This window comes from Capsicum annuum, chromosome 12, assembly GCF_002878395.1.
Source record: "Capsicum annuum cultivar UCD-10X-F1 chromosome 12, UCD10Xv1.1, whole genome shotgun sequence".
NCBI classification, from domain to species: domain Eukaryota; kingdom Viridiplantae; phylum Streptophyta; class Magnoliopsida; order Solanales; family Solanaceae; genus Capsicum; species Capsicum annuum.
In genome coordinates, this window is record NC_061122.1 from 108,628,725 (window position 1) to 108,637,834 (window position 9,110).

Here is a 9,110-nt window from a genome sequence, read left to right on the forward strand (position 1 = left end):
ATATCCAAGAAATATTTTTTACCGCCTTTAGTAGTAAGTACTACTAAAGGCGGTAAAAAATATTTCTTGGATATCTCAAAAGTGAGTTCATTGAGCAGTCTTGTCTTGTATTTTCAATGTCAGTAGTCTTAGTCTTCCTCGTGCCCCTAATATTATTAATGAAATTAATGAATATTAATTAATGAATATTGAAAACCACCACGTCTACGTACACAATACATCTATAGAAATTATCTCATCTCTTTCTTCAGCTGCAGTTTATTTTATTCAACTCTCATCTTTTTCTCTCTCCTTTTTAGGGTCACAGCCTTTTTTCTCTCTTTTCTCTTCTCTTCTCATAAAGATCTTTTCAGATCTAAACCTATCCATATCTTTCCTCGACTTAAATTTCTATTTTGATCCCTTTTTTGATATTAAGGTATGGTTCATTATTGCTCTTTCATTCTCGTCTTCTTCTTTGCATGTTATTTACATCTGTTTTTTTATTTAATTACTATTTACCCATATCATATTTATTAAATTTGTCTTAAGGAACTTGTAAGTGTTGAATAAACAATTCGAGAATTTTTATTACAATATGAGAAAAAAGTCATCTGTTGGGAGAAGTTTAAAAGCCTTGTTGGCGGTATCATTTTTTTGTATATATTTTGTTTGTTTCATTATTGTTGATGCAGTTATTGATGTTTTTGGTAGGGTTGGCGTTGTTGGAACTTGTGGTGTTGTTGATGGTTCTGGCATAAAGGATGTTATTTCTATGTTGTTGATGATGTTATTGGGACAAATATTGTTTTTTTTGTTGATGTTTGTGCTGTTATTGATGTTGCAATAGATGAAGAAACTGTTGGAATAAATAACACCACTAGAAAGGCTGGTTTGATGTATTCCATCAGACTTCACATTTGTTGTAACAGACTCCACATCTGTTGCAACAGACTTCACATCTGTTGCAACATACTCCACATTTGATGCAACAGATGGACAATGTTCTTTTTGTGACAGTAATTTTTATCCTCTTCTTTGTAGATATAAGGAACTAACATTTGATCAACTTTTGATGGACTATCTCAAGAGGTTGCAGTAAAGATGGGATCAGAGGAATAAACTGCTTGTAGATGGAACCACTTCATATATGGGAGGTATGTATTACTGATAATGTTATCGTGGAAATACACATAGAGTGCACTGATTTTGTGAATGATATTTTTACTGATTATCATAGATCGTTCAAACAAGATGTCTGCAATTTAACAGTTAAGTTTGGTAGGTCCGAACTGATAAGGCTGAGGGACCATGAATATGGTTCTGATAGCCTATTAAGATTTAATGTTGGTTGTTGCTCATGTTTATTTGTCAAGCATTGTGAAGGGATCTAATTTTTGTGTCATTGTAAAGAGATTCAATAGCGATTGGACTAACTTTTAGGGTGCATTAGACCCTTAGAGGGCCTTCTAAGCTTAGCACTGCATCTAATAAGAATGGAAAACCAATATATTTACTGCCCTGGCCAAAATTTATATGGTTGGGTTGCTCGTTTGGGGTGATGATTTTATGCCAAAATGTGCGGTAGGAGAATGCTTTTGAAGAAAAATAGATGGTTGATGAAAGACTATATCATCTGAGATCTAATTGAAGAAGAGATATAGGGTAGAAAGTAACTTCTAACTAATCAAGCCAGTAGAATTATCTTAACAGATGCGAGATCTGAATCAAGTGCAAATATGAAAGTGTATCCGGTAATGTAATTTCATCTGTTGTGTCTCTGAAAGAAAAACAATGCAGATGGACACTTTGCTAGGAAGCTGTGTGGTTGGGATTATCACCTAGATAGAAAATAGGAGAAGACCAACAAAGAAGCTTCACGAGCATCGAGGGTAGAAATGATGTACAACAAGTCTAGAAAATTTATGCCAACAACATCTGCAGTTAAAATAAGGAATATAAGCGAAGGCGGTAAATTTTTGAATTTTAAATTTCATCCCATGCCTTCTTGTTTGTGTTTCCGATCAGGTCTACTATCGTTGAACTGATCAAAACCACAAACGAGATTGAAAGACAAATAGAGTATCATTGCTTCCTTAGCAATATGATTATAATTGATTGTATTTTCTTTCCTTGACATGCTTTCAACATTCCTTGGAGAAGATCAGATGCTTGCTGTAGTATGTGAATCCCGATAATTTTCAAGCTTGCCTCCAGCTTGTTGATTCTATATTCAAGCTGGTAGTCTCCCTCTTCGAAGTTCGTAAAGAGTTCCTTGTCTCTTGTGAGCTCGATCAGGAACACTACCTTTAAATTTGTGGCATTCTAGAAGCCCTTCAAAACACTTTCTTCAGAAGCTTTAAAGGATACATGGAGGGTCTCTGTGTTTTTTTTTAGGTCAAAATATGTTGATGCACGTTGAAGATGTGGTTCCAAAAGTTGAACAACACACTTTTATCTAGAGTTGCTCCATGCATCTTGCTCAACCAATTTGATAAATTAGTAAGCATGGAGTTACATAGAGTGTGATCTAAACCCGCTCTACCAAGCCTATCAAACATTCCATAACTCTAAGCTCATTACTCTATCAAAAAAATATGGCCGAGTTAGTGCACAAATCGAACAAGCTCAATCTCTCAGCCTTTCTGCTGATTGGTCTTCTCCAATATAGATGACAAGATATCTGCTATGCAAAAGTCTACACCGTCGTCAGACATGTTCCCAGGCAATCATGTCTGGCGATGGTGTAGACTTTTGCATGGCAGATATCTTGTCATCTATATTGGAGAAGAGCAATCAGTAGAAAGGCTGAGAGATTGAGCTCGTTCAATTTATGCACTAACTCGGGCATATTGTTTTGATAATGAGCTTGGAGTTATGTAATGTTTGATAGGCTTGGTAGAGCCGGTTTAAATCACATTCTACGTAACTCCATGCTTACTAATTTATCAAATTGGTTGAGCAAGATGCATGGTGTAACGCTCGATATAAGTGTGTTGTTCAACTATTGGGACCACATTTTCAACGTGCATCAACACATTTTGACCTAAAACAAACACAGTAACCCTCCATGTATCTTTTAAAGCTTCTGAAGAGAAAGTGTTCTAAAGGGCTTCTAGAATACCACAACTTTGAAGGTAGTGTTCCTGATCGAGCTCACAAGAGATGAGGAACTCCTTACTAACTTCGAAAACGATAACGACCAACTTGGATATAGAATCAACAAGCTGGAGGAAAGCTTAAAAATTATTGGGATTCACATACTACAGCAAGCATCTAATCTTCTCCAAGGAATGTTGAAAGCATGTCAAGGCAAGAAAACACAATCAATTATAACCATATTGCTAAGGAAGCAATGATACTCTATTTACCTTTTAATCTCATTTGTGGTTTCGATCAGGTCAACGACAGTAAACCTGATCGGAAACACAAATAAGAAGATGGGATGAAATTTAAAATTCAAAAATTGCCGCCTTCGCTTAGTTTCCTTATTTTCACTGCAGTTGTTGTTGGCATAAGTTTTCTAGACTTGCTGAACATTATTTCTACCCTCGATGCCGTGAGAATGCTTTGTTGGTCCTCTCCTATTTTCTACCTAGGTGATAATACCGACTATGCAGCTCCCTAGAAAAGTGTCTATCTGCATTGTTTTTCTTTTAGAGACACAACAGACGAAATTACATTATCGGATACACTTTCATATTTGCACTTGATTCAGATTTCGCATCTGTTAAGATAATTCCATCGACCAGATTCATTAGAAGTTACTTTCTACCCTATGTCTCTTCTTCAATTAACTCTTAGATGATATAGTCTTCCATCAATAACCCATTTTCCCTCGAAAGCATTCTCCTACCACACCTTCTGGCATATAATCATCAACCTGAGCGAGCAACCCAACCATATAAATTTTGGCCAGGGAAATAACTATATTGGTTTTCCATTCTTGTTTGATGCAGCGCGAGGCTTCGAGGGCCCTCTATTAAGTCCAATCGCTATTGGTTCTCTGCAGTGACGACAAATATTGATCCCTTCTCAAAACTTGACATGCATAAACACGAGCACCAACCTTCAGTAATTCATAACAGGATATCTGCACCATCTTCATGAGGTCCTTATCCTTATCAATTTCGAACCCATCAAACTTAATGGCACAATGCAGGATCTTGTTTGAATGATCAATGCCTAATCGGTTAAAAACTGCATTCACAAAAACATTATACTTTGTGTGTGTTGTCCCGATAAACTTATTAGTAATATATACTTAACTCCCACACATATGATAGTGGATCTATCTGCACGCACCTTATTCTTCCTAGACCATCTTTGGCTTAAATTGAATAAATAGATGACTAGCTTGTTGCAACAGATGACACATCTATTTATATTGTCAGTCAATTGGAGACATCTATTACGATAGTGATCAACCTGTTGCAAAAATAAAACAGATATATACATCTGTTGCAAAAAGATTGCAGTATGTTGTAAGTTATCTAACATAAAGAATATATTTTGTAACAGATTACCCATCAGTTAGATTTATTTTAAAGTAATTTTCTTTTCTTTCTGAGATACAATAATTTATAAATAGGTCTCTCCTTACAAATATGGATGATTTAGATTCATACAAGAATATTCATACCGAGTCCTTGTGTGAACTTCAAAGGCAGTTTGATTAATGAACTCCAGAGAGATATTTGGCTGACTTCGGAGCAAGGCTGCCGAATGAATGAAAGATGTCTGATTGATAATAATAATAATAATAGTAGTAATAATAATTAGGTAATATTTTTTATTTTAGCAATTATTTTCTTCCTTTTGTATATCAAATCTACCCAAGGGATTCAAAAATTTATGAACATTCATTTTATTTTGTTGTTGACTTTGAATTTTTAATTCTTATTTAGTATTTAATAATAATCATTTTGTTTATTCCTTGTTCTCAATATGTTGACGGTTGATGGTAGGGATTGAGCAGCAATTTGTGTCAACAATTAAAGGTTAATCTGCTACGACAAATCGATCATAAGTTGCACTTGGAGGTTATTAATAAAAAAAGGGCTATTGTTGTTATTGAGAGGGTGAAAAGAGAAAGACATGACTCGGAGTTCCGATTATTCAATATGAAAAATATTTCGTAAATAAATAATAAGAAAATAAATAATAAACACAATTTAAAAACACAGATTTAATAACTGATCGTGACTTTTGACCATTTTTATTTTTGAATTTATTTTTTAAATTATTTATTATATAATAAAATTATTATTATTTTATTAAGGAATTTGAAAAGGTATTTTTTTTATAAAATAAAAAAGTAAGCAAATTTGGATTAATGATATTATGATATAGTTATTTTTTTTAAAAGTAGACTATATGTTGCAACAATTAAATTATCTGATGCAACAGGTTCACTATGGTTGCAACAGATGATATATCTGTTGTCACAGATGATTTATCTGATGCAACCTATATCGAGTCACAACTCAATAAAAGCAGTTCTTGAAAAGAACTAATTAATAATAATAATTTGAAAAGTCATAACTTATCTCAATATTCTTAATTTAATTAATTCATTACTTTTCACATTAATAAAAAATATAATTAATAAATGGAGGTGAAAAGTTAGATTATATGTTGCAACAGATATGTTATCTGATGCAACATATTTTATATTTATTGCAACAGATAATATATCTGTTGTCACAGATGTGTTATTTGATGCAACAAATATAGAATCTGTTGCCACAACTCAATAAAAATGGTTCTTTAAAAGACTAATTAATAATAATCTGAAAAGTCATGACTTATATCATAATATTTATTTTCTTAATTTAATCAAAAATTTAATTAATGTATGGAGGTGAATAGTCACGCCTTTTTGCCTCTCATTCAAATTCAATCCTCTATAAATAGGTCCATCCTTACTCAATCGTTCATTCAAAAACACACTTTATTTATTTATTGCATCTCGTCTTTCATATTACACTCTAGAAGATAAGATTATGGCTGACCCAGTGTGGGACATTGCTTTTCTGCAAGACACCATGAATGAACTTCAGAATCAAATTCGTGATCTACAATGAGAATTGGGAGGAGTTTGATCAAGAATGCTTTGTGAGATACGCAGGCTAAGGAGGGCCTTGATACTTCTGGTTGAAGATTGGCCGGCTGGCAATGATGATGCTGATAATAATAATAATAATTAGACTATTATTTTTCTTTTAGTCTATTATATGTATTTTTATTTGTTTAATAAATAAATTATGTTTGATCTTTGATGTTTTAATCCATATTTAATTTTCATTCTGTCTATTATCTTCTCAACAAATATTTTGCCGATTCGACGTAAAAAGGAATAATTTAGAATCCAGTAGCAATAGCAAGATTTATCTGTTGGGTTTGTGGCAGGGGTTGATTTGTGTTGTTTCAAACAAGTTAATAATTTGTTGCAATAGATAATTAGTCTAGTGCAACAGATAAATATTCTGATGCAAAAGATAATTAGTCTGGTGCAACAGATAAATATCCTGATACAACAGATAATACATCTGATGCAACAGATAATACGATGATGCAACAAATAAATAGTCTGATGCAACAAATTACTCATTTGATGCACCAGATGGTTGATCTGTTTAAATTGTGGGCACTTGTGCTGGATTCATAATCGTGGTTCTATCCATTGTTGGAAAACAGAAGTGTACCCAGATGACAACTATGATAAAAATCAAAATTTTACTTACCAAAGTAACCTATGAAGTAATGCCAAAGTGGAAAGTGATGTAGTACACAAAATTTGACCTAAGAAATTGGTTAAATCGTAGCAGTAGAGCTGTACCAACAACAACAACAAATGATCGACAAGAAGAAGATGAAGCAGAAGATGATGAATAAAGCAGCAGAAACAGAAACAATTAACAACAAAAATCGCTAAGAGAGAGAAAACAACAATGGATGAGAAGAGAGAGAAAGACGCCTTTTTTCCCCTCCGTTTCCCATTATTTTAGGTATACATTGGGATCAAAGTGTAAATTTAAAAACTTATGGGTTATTTAAAACTTTCCCAACTTTCTTAATACATAATAAAGTAATTGTCACCTCCAACTAATAATTAAGACTTGTGTCACCTACACCTCATTTTAAAACTCTTTTGTCACCTGTGGCCCAAACCCTCGAGTAAATGAAGGTTAGCCTTAATTTCAAATGTTTAATTCTCCTTATGATCTGAAACATTCATAAATTTAAGTATGTCAACAGTTAATTTAATGTTATAGTATCTCATTTATGTAGACAATCTACTTTAGTAATGAATAAGATTTTTGCTCAATATAAGTCAAATATAAATATTACAATTTAAGATCAAAATAAAAATTAAAGATCAGGTTCAAAAGTCCTTAAATTCAATTATAAGTCAAAGTCAAGTTCTTCAAGACTCAAGATCATGATTAAAAATTTAAATTACGATTAAAAATCCTTGATAGGTTATATTCGAAAAGAAGAATTAACGAATTCACAGGCTTCCCGTCTTGATTATTATTATGATGATCCATATTTTACTATCTACAGTAGGCTTACAACAATATTTAAGATTATTTTTAATTTTTTATAATATTCATCTTAATAATATTTACTGATACACACATGCAATATGCATACAATAAATTAGTACATACAAAATTTGTGCAAAAATATGACAAGAAAATCATTATTTTTTCTTTTTATTTTTTCAATTAATAATTATCAAGGACATTTTACTTCCATTCTTGATTTTTACAATACACATCCTTCTTTTTTTTATTGTCAATTTACATTTACACATTGCATCTATATTCACTTTTTTGATCTTTCAACATATTCTCTTCTTGCAAATATTATTCTAAAAACAAAAAAGAACGAACAAGTGTTAGAGAAAAAATATTGATTTACTTTTTTTGGATATCAAGCAGTGAAAACACATATAAATCAATTAATTTTTATTTTTTGATAAATTTATTGAACAAGGATTTCTTATTTCAATTCTTTAGTATTATTTTTATCCAAATTTCTTTTTCTTGATATTTTAATTAAGTAGCATATATTGTTCTTTCATTGTTTATTGAAATTTAAATGTCAATTAGTAAATATGAATCCGATTATAAATTTGCCCTTGAATATATTATTATTTGATTTCAATAATTAAGGAAAAAGTAGTTTCACTTTTGCTGTGGTTGAGCCCTTTTGTGATCTTCATGCATTCAATGATTAGAATGAACTTCATAAATTACAAAATAAATTATAATTAGCATAAAAATGGCTTTGATACCACTCTTTATATAGTATCAGAGGAAATAATAATTAACACAAAAAGAAAGAAAAAAATCATGAAAGAAAATTAATACAGAACAAGTCTAATTAGTAAAATTTATATCTTTGTATTTCTATTATTTATTATACTAAAAATCTACAAGAGGGATGATCAAGGACATTTTAGTAATTCTAACTTTATTTAAGAGCATCTTAATTGTATAATTAATGATCAAAATAAAATTCTAGTAGAATTTCATTTTTTCTCAAGAGCCTTGTGTCACAATTCGAATCCGGACTTGGCCGTAGGGCTGTTCAAAACCGAACCGTATCCGATAAGCCATCTGCAAAATTAACTTATTGACTTATCGGATAAATAATTGGTGAACGGATTAAATTTTTTTAATTAACGACTTATTGATGTGGGGTGGATTATACAATTTTCTTATTGGATAAACCGTTAACCCATTAAGAATTACCATATATACTTATATTTTTCACCTAGATATATAAAATATATATTATATTATATTATAGTAAAATTTAAACTCAAACCTAATGGATCTAAATTCTAACCTAAAGCCCATCCCTAATTAACCCTAAACAGTAAAGTACTTACTAACTAGTAACTACTAAAGTTATTATTTATTCAAGTACAAAAGGTCAAAACTCATAACCTGTTCATTGCTTTGGTTTACTTTGACGACTTAAATCAAAAGTACTCAACAGTAGCCAAAGCTTTAAAGAGATTTAGCACTAGTATTTTTGTTGTCAGTGTCACTGTGAAAAGAAAAGAATGTTCTATTCTGTTTTATTTTCTGGTTTAGAGACACATTCAAGTAGGA